This window comes from Bos indicus, chromosome 1 (genome assembly GCF_029378745.1).
Source record: "Bos indicus isolate NIAB-ARS_2022 breed Sahiwal x Tharparkar chromosome 1, NIAB-ARS_B.indTharparkar_mat_pri_1.0, whole genome shotgun sequence".
Taxonomy (NCBI): Eukaryota; Metazoa; Chordata; class Mammalia; order Artiodactyla; family Bovidae; genus Bos; species Bos indicus.
Genome location: NC_091760.1, coordinates 114,125,913 through 114,149,903, shown reverse-complemented (window position 1 = coordinate 114,149,903; position 23,991 = coordinate 114,125,913). Strand labels below are relative to the sequence as shown.

The 23,991-nt window shown below is 37.6% G+C and overlaps 1 long non-coding RNA gene across 1 annotated transcript in view; it reads right to left on the bottom strand.

Annotated features, from left to right (window-relative positions):
- Positions 1-10,621: 10,621 nt before the first annotated feature.
- Positions 10,622-23,991, bottom strand: part of LOC139184082 (uncharacterized) — a 173,468-nt gene continuing 160,098 nt past the window's right edge. Inside the window, exon 4 of the long non-coding RNA XR_011567532.1 lies at positions 10,622-22,705. This is a non-coding gene — a long non-coding RNA (uncharacterized lncRNA). The remainder of the gene's footprint in view (positions 22,706-23,991) is intronic.

The following is a 23,991-nucleotide window of genomic DNA, read 5'->3' as shown; positions in this document are numbered from 1 at the left end:
ATGCATTGGAGGAGGAAATGGCAGCCCACTCCAGTGTTCTTACCTGGAGAATCCCAGGGACGGGGGAGCCTGGTGGGCTGCGGTCTATGGGGTTGCACAGAGTCGGACACGACTGAAGCAACTTAGCAGCAGCAGCAGCGGCATAAACTCAGTGAAACAAAATGAAGTACAGTTTTGAGGAAAGTCAAGCATAGAAAACTTGGCAGGCGGGCAGTTTGGGGTGCATCTACAAGTTTAGGGGTTCTGTCACACAAACCGAGAACAAAGAACAAGGGGACCTAAGCCCATGGAAAACCCCTTTCCTTGTTCAAATATAAAGTACTTCTTACCTTCATAATCTAATTGTAGTGTGGTATGTTCGCAAATGAATATATACTTTCAGCCACAAAAGTATAATTCTTTTTCTTTTTTTTTTTTTCCTTCTTAAATTTTCTAATTCTTGTTAATTGTAGTGGTTTTGCCATACATCAACATGAATCCGCCACGGGTGTACATGTGTTCCCAATCCTGAACACCCCTTCCACCTCCCTCCCCATCCCGTTCCTCTGGGTCATCCCAGTGCACCAGCCCTGAGCACCCTGTCTCATGCATCAAACCTGGACTGGCGATTCGTTTCACATATGATAATATACATATTTCAATGCCATTCTCCCAAATCATCCCACCCTCACCCTCTCCCACAGATTCCGAAAGACTGCTATATACATCTGTGTCTCTTTTGCTGTCTTGCATATAGGGTTATCGTTACCATCTTTCTAAATTCCATATATATGCTTTAGTATACTGTATTGGTGTTTTTCTTCCTGGCTTACTTCATTCTGTATAATAGGCTCCAGTTTCATCCACCTCATTAGAACTGATTCAAATGTATTCTTTTTAATGGCTGAGTAATACTCCATTGTGTATATGTACCACTGCTTTCTTATCCATTCGTCTGCTGATGGACATCTAGGTTGCTTCCATGTCCTGGCTATTGTAAACAGTGCTGCGATGAACATTGGGGTACACGTGTCTCTTTCAATTCTGGTTTCCTCGGTGTGTATGCCCAGCAGTGGGATTGCTGGGTTATATGGCAGTTGTATTTCCAGTTTTTTAAGGAATCTCCACACTGTTTTCCATAGTGGCTGTACTAGTTTGCATTCCCACCAACGGTGTAAGAAGGTTCCCTTTTCTCCACACCCTCTCCAGCATTTATTGCTTGTAGACTGTTGGATCGCAGCCATTCTGACTGGCGTGAAATGGTACCTCATTGTGGTTTTGATTTGCATTTCTCTGATAATGAGTGATGTTGAGCATCTTTTCATGTGTTTGTTAGCCATCTGTATGTCTTCTTTGAAGAAATGTCTGTTTAGTTCTTTGGCCCATTTTTTGATTGGGTCATTTATTTTTCTGGAATTGAGCTGCAGGAATTGCTTGTATATTTTTGAGATTAATTCTTTGTCAGTTGCTTCGTTTGCTATTCTTTTCTCCCACAAATGAATATATACTTTCACAGTATATATACAGCCACAAAAGTATAATTTTATATTAGTATTTGTAAGTATAATTACAATGCAGACATTTAATGTGGCATGTGGAATTGAAGGTATGAATCATACCTAAGGACATATGATTATAAAGATACTAGCTCCCAAAAAGTAATATGGTAGAGTTTTTATGTTGTTTTTCTTTGTTTTGTTGTTATTGCATTTATGTGACTCTCAGAATAACAATTTTTGCTTCTGTTGTATGTATGTGTGTGTGTGTATCACATTAAGTAGGCTAACAGTGCCATTAGTATTTATTCATACTTACAAAACTCCTATAGCTTTGTATAGGAGCAAGTATTTTTCCTTACTATAATGGAGGAGATTTCATTGTGACTTCTGGGCACACATTACCCTTCCCAGACCTGGAAAGACCTGCTTTCTATATCAGTCAATATGGAAGATGCAAATAAGTAATTAACACATGCTCTGTACAAACTAGTACTCTGCTTAGCACTTTTCTTGCATTATCTAATTTAATGCCCACAACCCTATAAGTTTTATTCTCAGTACCATTTTATAGATAAGGAAAGTACAGTATAGAAAACTGAGTGTATAAAAGTTAAATAGCATGTTCATGCGGTAATTATCAGAGCCATCCAAGTGTAATCTGATTTCAAAGTCAGTGACAATTAAACTCCTTTATTACACAAAGTATGCTCCACAGATTTTTTTTAAAAAATTCTTTTTTACACATGTTCTTCTAAAACAGGACAAGGTGGGCATAACAGAGTATCTGAAGTGTGATGACTGTATTTTTGGCCATTTTAATAGCATGATAATGGAGAAGGAAGTGGCAACCCACTCCAGTATTCCTGCCAGGATAGTCGAATGGACAGAGGAACCTGGTGGGCTACAGTGCATGAGGTCACAGAGAGTCAGACACAACTTAGCCACTGAACAACATCACAGAGAGCATGATGGTAAAATTCAGAGGCAGGAAAGAACAGATACTACCAAAATTTGTCAGAAGTTTAAAAAAAAATGGAAATGTATATACATCAGTAATAATGAGTGGGCAACGAGAAATAAAAGATCCATCAAGATGCAAGTTGTTAGGATATTTGGGAAGTTCCCATGTAAAATGGTTCTTATTTGGAAAGAAGGTTCATTGTCTTTGAAAATGCATTGTCAGAGAAGGGAGTAGGATGTGTGGGCTGATCTATCAACCCTAAACAGTTTACCATCATTCATAGCTTTTTCAGAGGGAAAATAGAAAAAGCATTTGTTTGCTACCACCTGAGACTCTTAGTGAAGATACGAAGGAGATTTGTCCAGCCTGCTTGAAGATAGGGATGCTCTGTAAGGAAGCCAAAAAGTGCTACTGGCCCAAATACATCTGGAGAGTAATTAGCTTTAGCAAACCACCAACAGTATCAGCTTGATCACAAGCAAGACCCAGTCACAATAATGAAGCTATCTGTGTTTACTCTAGTATGATCATGGCAGGCACGACGTCAGTATGTTTAAAGCATTCTAGCAATTTAACATTCCTATAAATTAACTCAAGAGATCAACACCAAGCATCAACAAAGTGAAAAATGGAATGGACCTGTGACCATGGGTGGGAATTTCTACCACTTACTCTAATGCCTTAGTCAAGGTCTTCATGTCCCAGGGCCTCAATTTTATCAGTAAAGTTAGAATCACTCAGAAAGTCTTTGTGGAACAACTACTAAGCACTTGGTTCTGCATTGTAGGATATTAAAAGTAGAAGAAGACAGAGCCCACCCCTCTCCCAGGATTTAGAATAATATATATTCCTACTCAAGGAAATAGAAACACTGGCTATCAGTAATGTTAGCACTTCACCATTCTTTTCTTTTTTTAGGGCATATATGGAATTCCATATATTTTTAGGGAATATATGGAACATTTAAGAGGTACGCATGCTCAGCTGACTCTGAGACCCCATGGACTGTAGCCTGCCAGGCTCCCAGGTTCAACCGAGGGATAAAACCCCAGTCTCCTGCATCTCCTGTATTGCAAGTGGATTCTTTACTGCTGAGCCACCTGAGAAGCCAGCGGATACGAGATTCCTTTAACAAAAGAGACAAGGTCTCACTGTGTTGCCCAGGTTGAACTGCAGTGGCTCTTCACAGGCATCATCCCACTACTAATCAGCATAGGAATTCTGACCTGCTCTGTTTTTGACATGGACCAGTTCACCCTTCTTTAGGTAACCTGCTGGTCCCCTGTGGCCAGGAGGTCATCATATGAATGCTGAACTTAATTTAGATACCCATCGGCATAGCGCACCACAGCCTGGAACTCCTGGGCTCAATCCATCCTCCTGCCTCTGCCTCCAGAGTAACTGGGGCTCTAGGCACCAGGCACCAAGCCCGGCAGCACTTTACTATTCCCAATCAAGACATCAGACCTCATCAGCTCTGCTCAGGTGAGTGGAAGAATCTCTATCTGTTCCTCTTATATTTGTAAAGTTTTGTAAGAATTCAGTTCACTGGTCACATTGCTGCTGGAAAACCCATGGAAAGGCTCTAGAAATGCAGAATTAGAGTTGTATGGAATAATCTAAGTATCACTCCCATAGTTCCATTTTCAGTGGTTATTAACAACCTCTGGAATCAGACTACTTGTATGTTCATATTCTAGCTCTGCCACTTACTAACTGTTGCTCCGGGGTGAATAAGCCTTGGTTTTGTCATCTCTAAAATGAAATTGTGAACACTTTATTGTGAGAATTAAATAATATCCATACATGTAATACACTTTAGAAGCATGACTGACATAGGAATTCACTATTACTAAAATGATCCTGTCCACACAGATCAATAAGGATGTAGGGCCCAGTAGGTGACAATATAGCTGCAGGAAGCTATGGATTTGTCTTTGCAACAAGTATCTAAACCCAGATTAAATTAAGTATTCAACTTACAATTTATCATTGATGCTAAGCCATAAAAATATATTTCTGACATGAGACAAAATGAAGAACAGAGGCCATTGTTATACATGGTTAAATGTTTATAATTAATAGAAATGCATTATGTGTGTGTGTGTGTCTTCAGGAAAAGACAGATGGCACACGTGCTTAAACCAGATATTAGTGTGTTCCTCTCAACAAAGTGTACAGTCCTTTCCTTCAATAGTTAGTAGTAATAACTTCCAAACTAATGACAAAATAATATCAAACATTAATTAAAAGCAATAATATTCACCTAAAATATATTATATATATTTTATATTATATATATATTTCTAAGGGCACAGAGAGAAACAAGTTGCAGTTCAGGAAGAAAAAGAAGCCAGGATTATTTGACATTTTTGGCAGTTTCTCTTGGAAGCATTAAATTCTATTTAACCTTTAGTTTTAGCTTCTCATTGAACTTGTCCATAGAGCAGGAAGGAGTTCTATTAGTATACTTTATGGGTTCTAAACCCTAACACGTTGTTTTTAATACATGAGCATTCAGAAACTCAACCCTTTACTTCTAAATAAGAAATTTGTCCTCCAGTTAACGTCCTGACCTGAAGATTTGTACATTTGCTGTTACTTTCAAAGAACTGTCTCCAGCGCATAATTAGTTGAATCCATAAAGGATATTAATTCATCCCATTATAAATCATTCCACTATTTCATTCCTTTTTCTTAAGTTTTTAGAATGGAACTTACATCATCCTTAAGGTTTTTACTTCTGTATACAACTAAAATTATGAGTGATGACAAGATGTTACAATGTGTCCAGTATGATTTTTCACCAAAAGAGATTATAAAATCAAAATATGCCACACAACACTTTAAACACCTGGGGCTTTATAATCCCTGTTAACATAATGAAAATCTCTTTAGAGGCAGCTTTAAATTTTTACAGGTTTAACTTTTTACAGGTTCACTGTCTCTCAAACTCCTCAACTATTAAAGTTTTTTTTGAGGCATCTATTAACATTTTTAGAAAACTTGTGTCCAGTAAAACACCTTTTGGAAAGTAATAATGACACAAACACAGAGCAGCCCTTCACATATGCAAAAAAGGTCACCTGTCAGGAACAAAACTAGACCTCGAGGTGCAAGCAGGCCTCTGAAGTAGCTGCAAAAAAATCACAGCTGGCCCATAGCAAATGCATGTGCTGCGTTCTAAATCACTGCAGTCATGTCCAACTCTTCGCGACCCCATGGACTGTAGCCTGTTAGGCTCCTCTATCCATGGGATAATTGCTGGAGTGGGTTGCCATGTGCTCCTCCAGGGGATCTTCCTGACCTAGGGATTGAATCTGAGTCTCCAATGTCTCCTGCATGGGCAGGTGGATTCTTTACCACTAGCCACCTAGAAAGCCCCCTGAGTCTGTAAATGAACTTCCCCTAGGTTCTTCATTCACACACCCATCTCCTGGAGATGGAGAGAGAGGAAAGCAAACAGCATCATGCAACCATAAAAGCACAGCAGAGTGAGACCATTTACAGACAGAAAAACAGTCCTGTATGTGCCTATAGACTGTGGGGTGTATTATTGTATTAAGGACTCAAAGAATTTATGTTAGTAATAATAACACTGATTTTTCCAGAGGAAGTCATGTTCAATAATCACCCCCAAGTAGAGAAAGCAGAGTGAAGTACCCCTCAGAAAAATTTCTAGGGGAAATTAAAATTGAAAAGTTTTGGTGTTTAAGAAAATTCATCTTTCTGGAACCCTTAATCACATGTGATAGGAGGAAAGTTCCTGAAAATTGTTGCAGTGCTTATCTTAGCCTGGAAGAATGAATGGTGGGAATCATACTAAATATGTTTAGATTTAGAGCCTGAATGTAATTAATTTATAATATACAGTTTAAAATAAGAGAATTTTACATCCATCTGTACAGAAAATACTTTTGCTTCTAGTGTTATTAAGCTAATCTACATTCAATAAGATGACTTGCTCAATGAAAAGTGGCTTGCCCCTCCCCTCACTTCTAATGAGTTAGCTATAGAATACAGTTGCCAGCTTTAGCATACAAAAGTACTTGATGCCCAGTTAAACTTGAATTTCTCTGCAAGCCAAACTTAACTGGGTATCAGGTGGTTTTTACCTGGTAACTCTACATATAGAATATAATATGGATTTTAAAAAAAACCATAGGGAAGTGAGTCTCCAAGTTCCATCTGGGAAAGATGGACAACTAAGTGGTTGAACATTTTAACACAGAAATAGAGGAAATAGATTCTAAAATTGCTAAACCCTGGTCACCAGCAAAGGCTAGGCAAAAATCTTTTCAGGTGATACCCTAAAGCCGAAATTCACTCTATCATTTCCTCTGTCGTTTCTTTGCCAGAGATCCAGTATGGCCAAGCTGTGGTCCTGAAGGAATTACTACCCAGCTCCACTTTCCCTTGACAGCCAACTTGGGAGAAGGTATTTAGTTCGGAAAAATCCCTATCCTGGGTCCTCAGGTGGGGACAAGATGCTGTTTTCTTCCTTATTACAATAAATATCCTTCTACTTTGAAAGACTGGGTGTGTGACCACTTAGTTTATCTACATAGGTGCGTGGAGTTGAATTGAAACAGCTAGATATTCCTGTGAGCTTGGGTATTTAAACTGAGTAAAATACCCTAGAGAAACCAAAGCCACAGTGTCTAGAATCGATGTGAGAACAAGTGATGGTGGTAGATCCCTATAACACCCCAAACACCAGAATTCATGCCTAAAACTAGGCACTTGGATAGAATAGTATTCTTGGGCAAATTACCTCTTGTACCTCAGAATCCTTATCTGTAAAATGGGTATAATAATGGCATTTACTTCATAAAGTTGTCATGAAGGTTTAAAGCGGTCATAGAACAGCACAAGTTCATAACTGGCTTTCAGTAAATGCCACTTGTCTTCACAAGCTGATTTTCCTCTTATTCTCTATCCAACCTGGAGATTTCCCTAGTAAGGAGGCCAAAGCCCAAGCTTCTTTCTTAAAGCAACTGAGTTATTTGTAGTATTGTCCCCACTGATATGTTTCTTTATTCTCATGGCCTGAGATATTTAGTAGCTTCAGAAGCATCTTCACAATGATTTAGGTTTTTCAAATATTTGAAAAAACTCCGAGATTTACAATTCAGAGTCCTGAGTCAATGATGATTTGGTCTCACCTTCAAGCTGGAAGGACCCGCAGTCCAGAAGAGAGTTGTCAAATTAGTCAAGTTAGAATCAGGAGAATTGCCTGATGAAAGGTTTCTGGCTTGGACTGCCCTGGACAGTCAGGTGACTGAGATGCACAGGCTGTATAGGAGTCAAAGGTGACTGTCTTTGGGTTGACGGTGGACCTCTACTTCCCACAGTGCCTCACTCTCGGCACACCCACCTCCCCACCCACTGAGGAGCTGAGAAGGCTGAATTAACTCGGCCTGTGTCGTATCCTGAAGAAGACAGGACAGTTTTACATACTGCTGCTTAAAGCGGGGCATTTAGGAAGGGCCATTATGAAGTGTCTGTTCTCACTTTGTATTTAGTTGGCACTCTTTGGGTTGAAGAAATCATACATACACACAGTGACCTTTATTCATTTCTTATTTCTGAAAAGCCTTTCATTAAACACTTCCTAGCATTTTTTACAAACTGAATGAGTTTTTACAAAACTGAATGAGTTAATGGAGATCCCACTCTCTGTTTCTTTCCCTCCCATTTTCTCATTATTCTGTAGTCATAATTCCAAAATTGAGACTTCAGCATTGGAACTCATCTTTGATGTGGAAGGTCAGGCCCTCACCCGTGCAGTTTCCAGTGGTCCATTATTCATTTGGATTGGCAGTTCTCTTAATTAACACCTTGTCTGTATTTACTGCAAAGGTTCAGAGTTTGGAGCTAAAGCCAAGAATGTTTAATGCAAATTTGCCACATTCAAAACAGAAATGATTTCATCTGAGGCATCAGCCCAATAATGTCTTGAAAATGCACTGTAAACTTATATTTTCTGATTATTAATTATTGATCATCCATATTATACTAGGCAGAATGAGTTGATCATTTCTCATTTCTAGTAATTTAGATAGAAAAAAAGGCAAATAAACTAACACACATTCTCTGTTGCTAAAATGAGGAGCTACAAAGGTAAAGTGGATGCTAGTTTTGTTTATAGTTATAAGCTCCCTCAATGAATATTCATCAGAGCAGAAATTGCATTGATGTATTCTTTCAGTTTTAAAGGATACCACTGAGTAATTGTATTATATGCATAGGTGCTTTATCTGAATAACACATTGTTTAAAAGAGATGCAAATAGCAGCCAGGGAGGAAACAATTGGAGAAGCATTTTCTTCTTTGCTACTGGATTCTGCCCTTGGGATAGCCACACTTCAATACAGCCTCTTCAACTCTAGTATTCATGACATGCTGCTGGTCTCACAGGCGTTAGGATATTAATTGCTGTCTGAACCTCCTAACTAGCTTGATTGATTTGTGGGGGCCAGACAACATTAGGAACCTGACAAGGTTACTTGCAAGCTGACATTTTATTTTTTTGTTTATCACCTATTAATTACTGTTAACTACCATGTTACAGCAATCTATTTCAAGAAAGTAGAATTACCAATAGTACACTCTGCCTGTTAACACAATTTTTGTTTTCTTTTGTATTTTTTTATTGACCCATATTTAACAAACATATTTTCAAATCCAATGACAAAAATGTAACATTCGAGGACATTTAAACATTGTAGAAGAGAAGTATTTCTGATTTGCAAAAATACTGGTAATGCTGAGTCAAAACAAAATGATGAAAAGTGTTACAGAATGGGCTTTGCTTGGTTCTATTTATAAGAATAGAAACTTTTTTGTAAGTGATTCAAAGTGTGCTGTGTTTACAAACATTGAAATAGATGAGAGAAAGTGTCATCTTCATTCTTTCTCAAGAATAAGGAAAAGTCTTTTATGATTAAGTCTTTTTACTGATTCATGATTTTACTGAATCAGAAATTGATTTCTACTCTGTAATTACTTGAGATAGTTGTCACGGATCCTCCTTAACTGGAAAAAAAAGGAGCAAATTAACCATGTTTTACTTCACTAATAAGAAGAATAAAAATATGATGATTGAATGATATGATAATCTGAAAAATTAGCCTGATTTTTGAAGTTCTTATGAATTGTTGTTAACTTTTCATATGATGACAGATATTTCTGGTTCCTTGTGGGAAATTAAGTATTTAGACACACAATACCTGGATCAGATATTAAAATATAACTCTGACCCATAACCTTCAGAGGCTAGTCCAGCAAGCCAGACCACAACCTGCTAGCCATCAGCCCCAAATGGTTAGGACTTGTTGAAAAACTGAGAGCTTTCCTAATTTTTACTCCTGATTCTAAAGGGATAAAGTCAATGGAACGGGACCAATGGAATAAAGCCAAATATATGACCCTAACATACCTCATAGGAGGTCCCTCTTCTAGTTTCCTGGCCCCCAGATTCTCCACATCAATTGTCTTCCTTCAGGGCATATCTGGAGCCCTGCTTTTTTCCACTATAAAGCTGTCCCACTTCGTTGCCAGTCTTTGAGTTTCTGTCAAATGCAAATTATGATGGCTGACTCTCTTGCTGTAGCAGGTTCTGAATAAATAACCCTTAATGGTTCTTGCTTGAATGGTCTTCATTTATTTCCATATGTAGGAATAGACTACATTTTTCTAAGCCATATTGTTTAAGTTTATAACTCTTTTTTATCAATATATTCTTATATGACTCTGGACAACCTCCATAAGTCAACTGGACATTCTTAAAAAACATGATCCCATTTTTTCCATAATTTTCCAAATATGAGAGTGATATTTTACCCAAAAGTAATTAAGACTCTTATTTTTTTAAAGAGTACCTCTAATTTACTGGGTAAGATATATAATATAACATTCTAAAATAGAGCCAAGGAGTTATATTACTTATATCTAAAAGAAGAATAGGATTAAAAATAATTTCTCTATCATACCTTATAATAAACCATATTGGAAAAGAATATGAAAAAGAATATATATGTTCTATATAATATATATAAGAATATATATATAAATGAATCACTCTGCTGTATACCAGAAACTAACACAGCATTGTAAATCAACTATACTTCAATAAAAGAATTAATTACATTAAATAAATAATTTTTTCAGAGAAGTTTATCAAAGGTAGAATCCCATTCTGTACAGTGAGACATATTCTGCAGTGAGGCTTTTATGAGCTTCATAGCTTTCTTAATCAGGAAGAGAATAGCAAGATCAATATTAAGTCTAGTTTTAAACCATATGATGTTGTTTGTTGATGTTTTTCAATCACTAAGTCATGTCTTACCCTTTGCAACCCCATGGAGTGTAGCACTCCAGGCTCTTCTGTCTATGGGATTTTCCAGGCAAAAATACTGGAGTGGGTTGCCATTACCTTCTCTGGGGGATCTTCTCAACCAAGGGATCAAACTTGCAACTCCTGTGTCAGTAGGCAGATTCTTTACCGCTGAGCCACTAGGGAAGCCCTTTTTAAACCATGTAGAAAATCCCTAGTGAGAGATAGGTCTAATTTACAGGCACAACTGCTTTGGGGTTTGTTTGGTAATTTACTATTATGCTGAGCAATTACCACAGTAAAGCTGTGATCACATGACACATTTATACCCATGAAAGTGTGAAAGTGTTAGTTGCTTAGTTGTGTCCAACTCTTTGTGACCCCATGGACTGTAACTGGCCAGGCTCCTCTGTCCGTGGAATTTTCCAGGAAGGAATACTGGAGAGGGTAGCCATTCTCTTCTCCACAGGATCTTCCCAACCCAGTGATCAAACCCAGACCTCCTGCATTGAAGGCAGATTCTTTACCATCTGAGCCACCAGGGAAGCAATTACACCCATACTACACCCAAAACTAAAGATCATAAAACTAACATTATGGAAATCTACCAAGGAAGGCCACAAAGGTCAAAGTTGAAGCCATGTATCAGCCTCAGAAATTCTTTGTTTCTACTTGGTCTGTGTTTAAATAAACCATCAAGTATATTAGCATAGAATAGTGGAGTTCAGAAATATACCTAGTTCCTGTCTCACGCATTCATGCTGTGAACATGTTCTGGGAACACCAACATTCTCTTAGCACAATACAAACTAGGATTCATTGCCATCAAATATACTATAAAATTTCCAGTTGATTTTCCAATTGAATTGCCACAGAATTATTTCTTGATTTAATATATTTTAGTTTAATATATTTTTTGTATTTGATTTTCTTATTTGTAGGAAACCAAATGCTTAAAATATATTCAGTACTATATTCGAGAATTAACTCAAAGTGCTGAACAAATTTCAATTTGATAAAGTTATTTCTTTCTTAAAAAAGACCCCAAAGTACATATCCAATCTCATCTGCTCCTGACAAATGTTTGTACAAGGCATCATTGTTAATTCTCTGAAACTTTTTAGTAAAATTATACAATAGACCATTTTGTCCACCATTATAATGGACTCACAATGAAGGTCATTCTGGAACTATCAGAAGGTTAAGGGAAGAATAAATCTCCAGTATGCTACTGGAGAAGAGCAGAGAAATAGCTCCAGAAGGAATAAAGAGATGGAGCCAAAGTAAAAACAATGCCCAGTTGTGGGTGTGACTGGTGATGGAAGTAAAGTCCGATGCTGTAAAGAACAATATTGCATGGGAACCCGGAATGTTAGGTCCATGAATCAAGGTAAATTGGAAAATTCTTAAAGAGATAGGAATACCAGACCACCTTACCTACCTCCTGTGAAATCTGTATGGAGGTCAAGAAGCAACAGTTAAAACTGTACATGGGACAACAGACTGATTCCAAATTGGGAAAGGAGTACGTCAAGGCTATATGTTGTCACCCTGCTTATTTAACTTCTATGCAAAGTACATCATGCAAAATGCCAGCTGGATGAAGCACAAGCTGGAATCAAGACTGCCAGAAGAAATATCAATAACCTCAGATATGCAGATGACATCACCCTTATGGCAGAAAGTGAAGAGGAGGTGAAGAGTCTCTTGATGAAGGTAAAAGAGGAGAGTGAAAAAGCTGGCTTAAAACTCAATGTTCAAAAATTGAAGATCATGGCATCTGGTCCCATCACTTCATGGCAAATAGATGGGGAAACAATGGAAACAGTGACAGACTATTTTCTTGGGCTTCAAAATCACTGCAGAAGGTGACTGCAGCCATGAAATTAAAAGATGCTTGCTTCTTGGAAGAGAAGCTATGACAAACCTAGACAACATATTAAAAAGCAGAGATATTACTTTACCAACAAAGGTCCATCTAGTCAAAGCTATTTTTCCAGTAGTCATGTATGGATATGAGAGTTGACCATAAAGAAAGCTGAGAGCCAAAGAATTGATGCTTTTGAACTGTGGTGTTGAAGAAGACTCTGGAGAGTTCCTTTGACAGCAAGGAGATCAAACCAGTCAATCCTAAAGGAAATCAATCCTGAATATTCATTGGAAGGATTGATGCTGAAGCTGAAGCTCCCAATACTTTGGGCACCTGATGCAAAGAGCCAACTCATTGGAAAAGACCCTGATTCTGGGAAAGATTGAAGGCAGGAGGAGAAGGGGATGACAGAGGACGAGATGGTTTGATGGCACCACCAACTCAATGGACATGAGTTTGAGCAAACTCTGGGAGATGGTGAAGGACAGGGAAGCCTAGCTTGCTGCAGTCCATGGGGTTGCGAAGAGTCGGACACAGCTGAGCGAATGAACAACAGCAATTTAATTCCATTCCAATGTTCTATTATTGAAGTATAGTTCATTTACAGTGTTGTGTTATTAATAGTTTCAGGTGTACAGGATAGTGATTCAGTATATTTGCAGATTATAATTCCATTATAGGTTATTATATGATAATGGGTAGAATTCCATTTGCTATACCGTGTATCCTCTTTGCTTATCTATTTTATCTATAGTAATTTGTACTTCTTAATTCCATACTCCTGATTTCTTCCTCTCCCCTTCCTTCTGTTTGGTAATTACAAGTTTGTTTTCTATATCTGTGAGTCTCTTTCTTTTTGCATATACTTTGATTTGTATAATTTTTAAATTCTACATATAAGTGATATATATAATATAGTACTTTTCTTTGTCTGACATTTCACCAAGCATAATATTCTCTAGGTCCATCCACTTTGCTGCAAATGGCAGTATTTCATTTTTTGTGGCTGAGTACTACCCCATTGTATGCCACGTCTTCCAAACCCAGTTGTCTGTTGATGGACATGTGGATTGCGTCTGTGTCTTGGCTATTGTAAATAATGCTTCTAGAAAATAAGTACATTATCTTTTTTATTTAATTATAGTTTTCATTTTTTTTTTCCCAGAAATATATCCAGGAGTGGAATTGCTGGATCATATGGTATTTCTATTATTAATTTTTTAGGGAACCTTCATGCTGTTTCCACAGTGGCTTCACCAATTTCCATCCCCACCAATGGTGTACAAAGGTTCCCTTTTCTCCATGTCCTCTTCATTATTTGTCATTTGTAAGCTTTTGTATGAGAGCCACTCTCACAGCTGTGAGGTGATACCTCATGTAGCTTAGATTTGTGTTTCTTTAATAATTAGTGATGTTGAGTATCTTTTCATGAGCCTGTTAGCCACCTGTATGTCTTCTTTGGTAAAATATCCAAGTTTTCTACTGAGTTTTGCTTGGATTTTTGGATATCGATTTGTATGAGTTATTGATAAAAGCAAAATCTTTTTAGTTTAATTAGGCTCCATTTGTTTATTTTTGCTTTCATTTCTTTTGCCTTAGGAGACCAATTCAAGAAAATACTTCTAAGATTTAAATCAAGAAGTGTTCTTATATTCTCTTCTAGGAGTTTTATGGTTTCAGGTTTTACATTTGTCTTTAAACCATTTTGAGTTTATTTTTGTATATAGTGTGAGGGAATGCTCTAATTTCATTCTTTTATATTTGGCTATCTGGTTTCCCCAGTACCACTTATTGAACAGATCTTTTCTCCATTATATATTCTTGTCTCCTTTGTAGTAGTAACCATCAGTGGGTGGGTTATGTCTGGACTCTCTATTCTGTTCCATTAATTTACGTGTCTCTTTTTGTACCAGTACCATACTATTTTGATTACTGCGGCTTTGTACTTAAGTCTGGAAGAGTTATACCTCTGGCTGTGTTCTTTTTTTCTCAGAACTGCTTTGGCAATTTGGCATATTTTGTCATTTCATATGAGTTTTAGGATGGTTTGTTCTAGTTCTGTGAAAAACATCATGAGTATTTTAATAGGGATTGCATTAAATCTAAATACTAATTTTGGGATTATGGCCATATGAAATGAAAGGCAAAGGAAGAAAGGAAAGATATACCCATTGGAATGCAGAGTTCCAAAGAATAGCAAGGAGAGATAAGAAAGCCTTTCTCAGTGATCAGTGCAAAGAAATAGAGGAAAACAATAGAATGGGAAAGGCTAGACATCCCTTCAAAGAAATTAGTGAAACCAAGGGAATATTTCATGCAAAGATGGGCACAATAAAGGACAGAAATGGTAAGGACCTAACAGAAGCAGAAGATATTAAGAAGAGGTGGCAAGAATACACAGAAGAACTATACAAAACAGATTTTCATGACCCAGATAATCACGATGGTGTGATCACTCACCTAGAGCCAGACTTCCTGGAATGTGAAGTCAAGTGGGCCTTAGGAAGTATCACTACAAACAAAGCTAGTGGAGGTGATAGAATTCCAGTTGAGCTATTTCAAATCCTGAAAGATGATGCTGTGAAAGTGCTGCACTCAATATGCCAGCAAATTTGGAAAACTCAACAGTGGCCACAGGACTGGAAAAGGTCAGTTTTCATTCCAATCCCAAAGAAAGGCAAAGCCAAAGAATGCTCAAACTACCGCAAAATTGCTCTCATCTCACACACTAATAAAGTAATGCTCAAAATTTTCCAAGCCAGGTTTCACAGTATGTGAACCGTGAACTTCTGGATGTTCAAGCTGGATTTAGAAAGGGCAGAGGAACCAGAGATCAAATTGCCAGCATGCATTGAATCATAGAAAAAGCAAGAGAGTTCCAGAAGGACATCTACTTCTGCATTATTGACTATGCCAAAACCTTTGACTGTATGGATCACAACCAACTGGAAAATTCTTAAAGATGTGGGAATACCAGACCACTTTACCTACCTCCTGAGAAATCTATATGCAGGTCAAGAAGCAACAGTTAGAACTGGACACGCAGCAACAGACTGGTTCCAAATCAGGAAAGGAGTACGTCAAGGCTGTATATTGTCACCTTGCTTATTTAACTTGATGCACAGTACATCATGAGAAACACTGGACTGGACAAAGCACAAGCTGGAACCAAGATTGTCGGGAGAAATATCAATAACCTCAGATATGCACATGAACCCACCTTTATGGCAGAAAGCAAAGAAGAACTAAACAGCATCTTGATGAAAGTGAAAGATGAGAGTGAAAAAGTTGGCTTAAAATTCAACATTCAGAAAATGAAGATCATGGCATCCCTTCATGGGAAATAGATGGGGAAACAATGGAAACAGTGACAGACTTCATTTTGGGGGGCTCCAAAATCACTGCAGATGATGATTGTAGCCATGAAATTAAAAGACACTTGTCCCTTGGAAGAAAAGCTATGACCAACCTTGACAGCATATTAAAAAGCAGAGACATTACTTTGCCAACAAAGGCCCATCTAGTCAAAGCTATGGTTTTTCCAGTAGTCATGTATGGATGTGAGAGTTGGACCACAAAGAAAGCTGAGTGACAAATAATTGATTCTTTTGAACTGTGGTGTTGGAGAAGACTCTTCAGAGTCCCTTGTACTGCAAAGATATCCAACCAGTCCATCCTAAAGGAAATCAGTCCTGAATATTCATTGGAAGGACTGATGCTGAAGCTGAAGCTCCCAATACTTTGGCTACCTGATGCAAAGAATTGACTTATTTGAAAAGACCTTGATTCTGGGAAAGATTGAAGGCAGGAAGAGAAGGGGATGACAGAGGACAAGATGGTTGGATGGCCTCACTGACTCGATGGACATGAGTTTGAGCAAGCTCCGGAAGTTAGTGATGGACAGGGAAGCCTGGCATGCTGCAGTCTATGTGGTCACAAAGACTCAGACATGACTTGGGGACTGGACTGAACTGAATTTTTGGGTTATGGCCATTTTAATAATATTAATTCTTCCAGTCCAAGAACAGAGCATATCCTTCCATTTCTTGGAATCATCTTCAATTTTCTTTCTCAGTGTTTTGTAGCTTTCAGAATATGTGTAAGTCTTTCTCTTTACTGGTTAAGTTTATTTCTAGGTATTTTTTTTATGTGACTTCAAACAGGATTGCTTTTTTACTTTCATAACGATGCCTACTCTTCCTGCTTCTATTTTACATAGTATTGAAAGTCCTAGCCACAGCAATCAGGTAAGAAAATTGAGCCCAAATTGAAAGGGAAGAGATAAAGCTGTCACTATTTGCAGATGATTTGATAAATACTGTGTAGAGAACACTTGGACTTCCTCAGTGGTTCAGCAGGTAAAGAATCTACCTGCAATGCAGGAGACACTGGAGATGAGGGTTCCATCCCTGGGTTGTGATGATCAACTAAGCACACACATAGAGAATCCTGAAGTTTCTACCCAAAAACTATTGGAACTAACAAGTGAATTCAGCAAGGTTGCAGGATCTAAGATTGATATACAGAAATCTGTTGCATTGCATCCCAAATTTTACTCATTGTCTTTCTCACATTCCTTTCTAGCATTTCCTTTCCACCTCCAAGAAGGTTTTACTTGAAGAAGTAACTACAATGTCAGTGGAACATTGTAGTTAACTAGTCTCAGACATTTGTTTAACTCTGTTTCCTGATTTTATCTTAAAGTAAGAAAAATGGAATAAAAGGTTTTACATAAGTTAATTTAGCTTTTATTAGCCTTTTTTAGTCACATTCTGATGGATCCAGTTAAAAGTGTGGCTAAAAGCAAACAAAAGTTTCTCACATCATAGTGAACTCTTGGAACTATGTGTTAAGGAAGAATTTGCATTATCTGCTATGCACCCTTTCTCTAAAAGCTTCTGGAAATGGGTTTTTATTTATGTAAGGAGTTAGCCAAGAAAGATAAAAGTCATGGGATACAAATAACAGGAGATCCAACTAAAGAAAAGAAGCAAAGGAAATCCCCAGAATCATGCTGAAGGAGACACCAGAATGGCATCTGTGATCAGGTGTAGAGAGGAACCTAGGAGTCCCAGTGAGCAACTTTTCTGGAGGGGAAGAAAGAAGATTGATAGAAATCTGAAGCAACTAAAATCTTGAAGTATGGTTTAGACCAGAGGTCAGCAAACTGCAGCGTGAGGGTCAAATCTACAACGACAGTATGGAGTGTTGTGACAGGAGACCACAAAGTCTAAAGCACTAAAAGTCTAAAAGATTTAAGGGTCTTTATAGAAAAACTTTACCAAAAAGGTTTTAGGGTGAATTAGCAATGAATTCATTAGGAAACTAAGAGAAAGAAGATAAAGAGTGACAGTTGACTCCAGAGAAAACAGTTGTATAGAAAAAGGAAATAACAGTTTCCTACGTTTGAATTGCATTTTGTACCTTTAATGATGGTCCGACTTCCTGGTGGCTCAGAGGGTAAAGCGTCTGCCTGCAGTGCAGGAGACCGGAGTTCAATTCCTGGGTCCGGAAGATCCCCTGGAGAAGGAAATGGCAATCCTCTCCAGTACTGTTGCCTGGAAAATCCCATGGACGGAGAAGCCTGGTAGACTACAGTCCATGGGGTTGCAAAGAGTCGGACACGACTGCAAATATAAATATTGAATATTCATCTAAGCAAAAATTACAGTACTTGAGGAGGGTAGCTAGAGCTAGGGGAGAAGGGAGAGCTTAATCCTCGTCATGCATAGTGCAAATTCAATATAAAATGGCTAAATCTGAAAAATCAAGGAGTAACAATTTTAAAAAGCATGTTGTTTAAACACATGACACAAAGAAAGTCAACTAAAGGAGGTAAAAGTGGTTGCTTCTGGGGAAGAGGAAAGAAAAAGAGTTGATACTGTTTTGTAAACAATCTAGTGCAATCCTTGCCTCTTAAATTATGTGCATATATCATTTCAAAAAGTTAAAATTGAAAGTAAAGTAATTTGAGCCTGGCATAATATAAAATCCTCTCATAAAACAACAGTCATTTCAGAAAGTTTTTCGCCCTGGTCGGTGTGCTATCCATGTGCATTCAATTCTCCCACTAATCCCAAGTAAGAACAATTATCCAAAATGACTAATTCACATGATCTTTGCATCCTAATGACAAACTTAGTATTATATAACAATAGTTAAGTCCCACTGATTCTGTGAGACATTCAATATAATAGATATTCTGGGAATCATTTCCCCAAGAAGTCTCAGATAATGCCAGAAGTTATTTGTTTGTGTTGACATTATAAGCTAGTATTTCTGAACTTCTCTTCCCACAAAATGAAAAAATAAAGAAAGCAAAGTCAGAAACACTCTAAGGTTATTATTGGGATAAAAGATAAAATTGTTTCATGCTATGTAACAAGAAATTATAAAATACTGTATAAAAATGATACATACATTATAGACCAAGAAAGTACTTGCTGCAGCTGTTCTTATTCTCTTCTGACATTTAACAGGTTCATACAGTATTCTACACAACTAGACTGAATGCCAAGCTATAACCAAAGCGTTCTTGTTTTTCTGAAAAAATAGTTTGTAAGTTAGAATACTTTTTCCTGTAATTACTGCAGCTATTTTGCTTATACTTAGTACTTTTAGTTTTTACTTTGATAAGTTAATAATATGTACGCTATTAAGACTGCCTTCAAGGAAAAGGGAAGACATTCCTATGTATGAGCATGGATATTGCACAAAATCAAGCTTCTCTTTTGTTTGTGCATGTATAATTCAAACTACCAGTGTGTTTCATGTTCTCCAATTGTTCTAGCAATAATCTGGCCTTTTCATATTGCATCTAAGACTTGATTCATCAACTATGAGATCATTACTATTTGGGTGCCTGCATTCTAGAATGTTAGAGTGATAGAATACAAAGACAATGAGTCTTGTGTTGAGAAACTTTTACAAGCACCAAGGAATGCATATAATATGAAAGAAGAGATGAGCTCATGCATAAAATGTATTAGTGTGAACTGAGGTATTGAAAATTGGTATGCCTTGATGTCAAATAAAGATCTTTATCTCCCTTGACTCTGAATATAAGGACTACAGGATTGAATGATGTGGTTACAGTCATATGAAATCTAAATTTTTCAACTTTCAATACCTTTTGTTCAAAGTGACTACTGTAATCAAAAGAAAACATAGAAGAATCAGTGAGTGCTTGTTAAAGATGTATTTTATATTGTTTTCAGTGGATTTTTTGAACTGCACCTACATAATATCAGAACATCAGGATGAAAATTGAATTCAGTCAACCAGAAATTTTTGATTACATTACCAAAAATACAGATGGAGGGTAGCAAAATTAAATCCTAAAGCTTCACAGAAAACGTCTATGTTTTATTTTTTGTCGCTGCGCTGTCTACCGCCCTAGGATCTCATTTAATAGCACTCCACTGAATCTTTTTAACTTTGTACCCTCTCTTTCTTTGGAACTTCAAAGTTTTGGAGTGAGAGATTGCATTCCCTTTGTATTCCTTGAGAAAGTTGTCAGAATTCTTGGTCTGCTTGTGTTTAGGCTATCTTTCTACTTCCCAAGATTGGTTTCACTTCTGAAATGTCTCCTCATATCTTTCCAGTCATAGGACACACCATTTTCTTCCTCCAACTCTAGATTAAAAAAGGAAAACCACTTAAAATAATATAAGTATTTAAACCAACCAGCACCCTTCTTTCAAACAGGGAGGTTCCATAACATGAGTCACCTAACTTGTCCCTGACTTTGGAATTTCTACAATTTCAACTACTTCAACTGAATCATCTAATGTCGAACTTTATTCTCAATATCCTCCTTTCCTTGTTCCTTTCTCTTGACACCTTTGTTTTTTTGTCCCTTACTTTATTTATTTAATCATTTATTTCTTTAATCCCTGGCTCCTGTGTGGTCCTTGTTTCCTCACTGATCAAAATCTTTTTTTTTTTTTAAGCTTTATTTGAAGTTACAATGCACTTTGTTTCATATGTATGTGTGTGTGTGTATATATATATATATAATTTTATTTAGTTAGTTATTTTTGGCTGTGCTGGGTCTTTGTTGCTGCACCTGGGCCTCCTTTAGTTGCAGCAAGCGGGGGCCACTCTCTAGCTGCAGTGTGAGGTTGTCTCATTGTGGTTGCTTCTCGTGTTGGGGAGCACAGCTCTGGGGCACACAGGCTTCAGTAGTTGTGGCTTACAGGCTTAGTTGCCCTGGGCCATTTGGGATCTTCCAGAACCAGCGGTGGAGCAGGCATCCTCTGTATCAAAAGGAAAAGTCTTAACCACTGGACCATCAAGGAAGCCCTGATCATCAGAATCCTTTGTTCATTAAATTGAATTATTTATTCAATACGTATTGATTGACTTGCTTTGTTGAGTAAGGTACTGTGCCGAGTACAATGAGGAATTTAGAAAATATAAAACATAGCTCCCAGGATCTCACATGTAATAAAGACAAAGCTTATATACATAAGACTAAAACACAGAGTTGAATATAAGAGAGATACAGAAAATGTGAGTTCTGAAGTAAGAGGGATTACTGGGATAGGAGGAAGCTTAGGTCATAGATGAGAAAAAATTTTCCAAGGAGAAAGTGAAGCTGGATAGGTCTTGAAAATCCAAGATACGTGCAAGTTGGAGGTGAGTGGGGGAGCACAGGAAAGGAGAGCATCCCAAGGAGGAGACATGAATTGTATCAGGCACAGAAATCTAATAGGAAATGTTTGTTTGATTAGAGCTTAGTCTGAATGAAAAAAACAGTTTGTTTTTTTTTAAAGAGTAGCTCCTTCCATTTTATTGAAAACCATTTTGTTAAAGCCATTTTACTGGTTTAAAGAGCTAGTAAGAATGTTTATCCATGTAAGATTCAGGGACTTCTGTCATGTGAAATAAATGAATAGCAAGAACAGGTATATGACTAGCACTTGAGGACTTCTGTTTTCTCTGTGAGGAAGGTGACAAGGTCATCTACTAAGAGTGAGGGGATAGGTACACCATTAGGTGTTTGGGGACAAGATCATTATCACTTAATATAATTCTTATAATAATAATGACTCATTAGATGATAGCTATTACTATCATATATACTCTTGACCATTCATAATCAGACCATAGTTCTTAAAAAGCATCTAATTCTTGCTACGGGCTTCCCAGGTGGCATAGTGGTGGTTAAGAATCTGCCTGCCAAGCAGGAGGTATGGGTTTAATCCCTGGGTCAGGAAGATCCCCTGGAGAAGAAAATGGCAACCCATTCCAGTATCCCTGAGAAATCCCATGGACAGAGGAGCCTGACAGGCTATAGTCCATGGGGTTGCAAAGAGTAGGACTCAACTGAGCATACACACAGTTCTTGTTACAAAGTGTGAATTTAGTTTTCTCAACAAATTTTTCAAACAATTTTCTTTAACAAGTCTAGAATTAAGTAACTCTTTCAATTACTATTAAGCATGATTTCCTTAACCAGATTGATCTTATTGGATTGATTATTAGATCTAAGGTTTTTGCACTCAAAATTGCACAATATAAGCCACCTTCCTTTGGAATTTTGTCTAGGCTTGTCTTTGCCCAGGTGTTCTGCCAGTTAACTTTCTCGTATTTTATCTCAGTGACTCTGAGAAAAGTGTGTGTGTGTGTGTGTGTGTGTGTGTATTGTGTGACTTTTTGTTGTTGTCCCCTATCTCTTTGCTTTTAAAATTAGCTTTAAGATCCTTGAAATGAAGGTAATCCTCTGCATTGTACAGAGTGGTAAAAAAAAAAGAAACAGAAAAGAAAGTAAGAAATTTAAGGATTCTGACTTCCTAACAAGCATATTAGGATGGAGGAAAAGCCCCAGGGCAGACTTAAAAAATAATTAAGCTGAAATTTAACCCCTGCGATTTGCAGGTCATTGGAAAGAGCAGAGATGCCACAAGCTAAGAAGTTGTCTGAGGGCTCGGTGAGCAGTAGCCAACGAGTGAAGCCTTCCAACAGCTGTGGTGTGCCTCACCTACGTCAGGCTCTATTCCAGGTCACCAAACATCCACTGGCATCTTTGACTCTCTCTTTGGATTTTACAGGCTCTGAAATAATCATATGAAATATACGACTTGTCAGAAAGAGTGAAAATAAAATGAAAATTTGCTGATCTATTATGTCATCTATCATCACTTTAGAAAAGAGTTCAATGTTTAAGTTATATGTTAGACACATTTGGGTGAAAAATAATTTTTACTTAAGAATAGATACCATTTCTACTAGTTGGAGAGAGAGCAGCAGTGCTTGGGAAAGGAAAATCTTTATAGAGTTCTTAATCCTGTAACATTTTATCAGTGCATTCTGTAATCTTGTAAGCTCTTATTTTTTCCACAAAATAATGGCTTAGTTTTATGAAATCCCATGGACAGAGGAGCCTGGCGGGCTACAGTCCCTGGGGTCACAGAGTCAGACACAACTCAGTGACTAAACCACCACCACCTTTATCTTCATAATTATAATTCAGAGTAAAATTTAACATTAAGCAGCATAAATAAGCCTTGTCCTCATAGAACTGAATTATCCATAATGTCCCCTCCAGTTACACCTGTAGGATAAATCTGAGTGCCTTGTTATTTTTTCAGAAAGTTATTATTCATCTCACACACTAGTGAAGTGATGCTTAAAATTCTCCAAGCCAGGCCTCAGCAATACTTGAACCATGAACTTCCAGATATTCAGGCTGGTTTTAGAAAAGGCAGAGGAACCAGAGATCAAATTGCCAACATCTGCTGGATCATCGAAAAAGCAAGAAAGTTCCAGAAAAACATCTATTTCTGTTATTGATTATGCCAAAGCCCTTGACTGTGTGGGTCACAATAAACTGTGGAAAATTCTGAAAGAGATGGGAATACCAGACCACCTGATCTGCCTCTTGAGAAATCCGTATGCAGGTCAGGAAGCAACAGTTAGAACTGGACATGGAACAACAGACTGGTTCCAAATAGGAAAAGGAGTATGTCAAGGCTGCATATTGTCACCCTGCTTATTTAACTTATATGCAGAGTACATCATGAGAAATGCTGGGCTGGAAGAAGCACAAGCTGGAATCAAGATTGCTGGGAGAAACATCAATAACCTCAGATATGCAGATGACACCACCCTTATGTCAGAAAGTGAAGAGGAACTAAAAAGCCTCTTGATGAAAGTGAAAGAGGAGAGTGAAAAAGTTGGCTTAAAGCTCAACATTCAGAAAACAAAGATCATGTATCCTGTCCCATCACTTCATGGCAAATATATGGGGAAACAGTGGCTGACTTTATTTTGCTGGAGTACAAAATCGCTGTAGATGGTGATTTCTGCCATGAAATTAAAAAAGACGCTTACTCCTTGG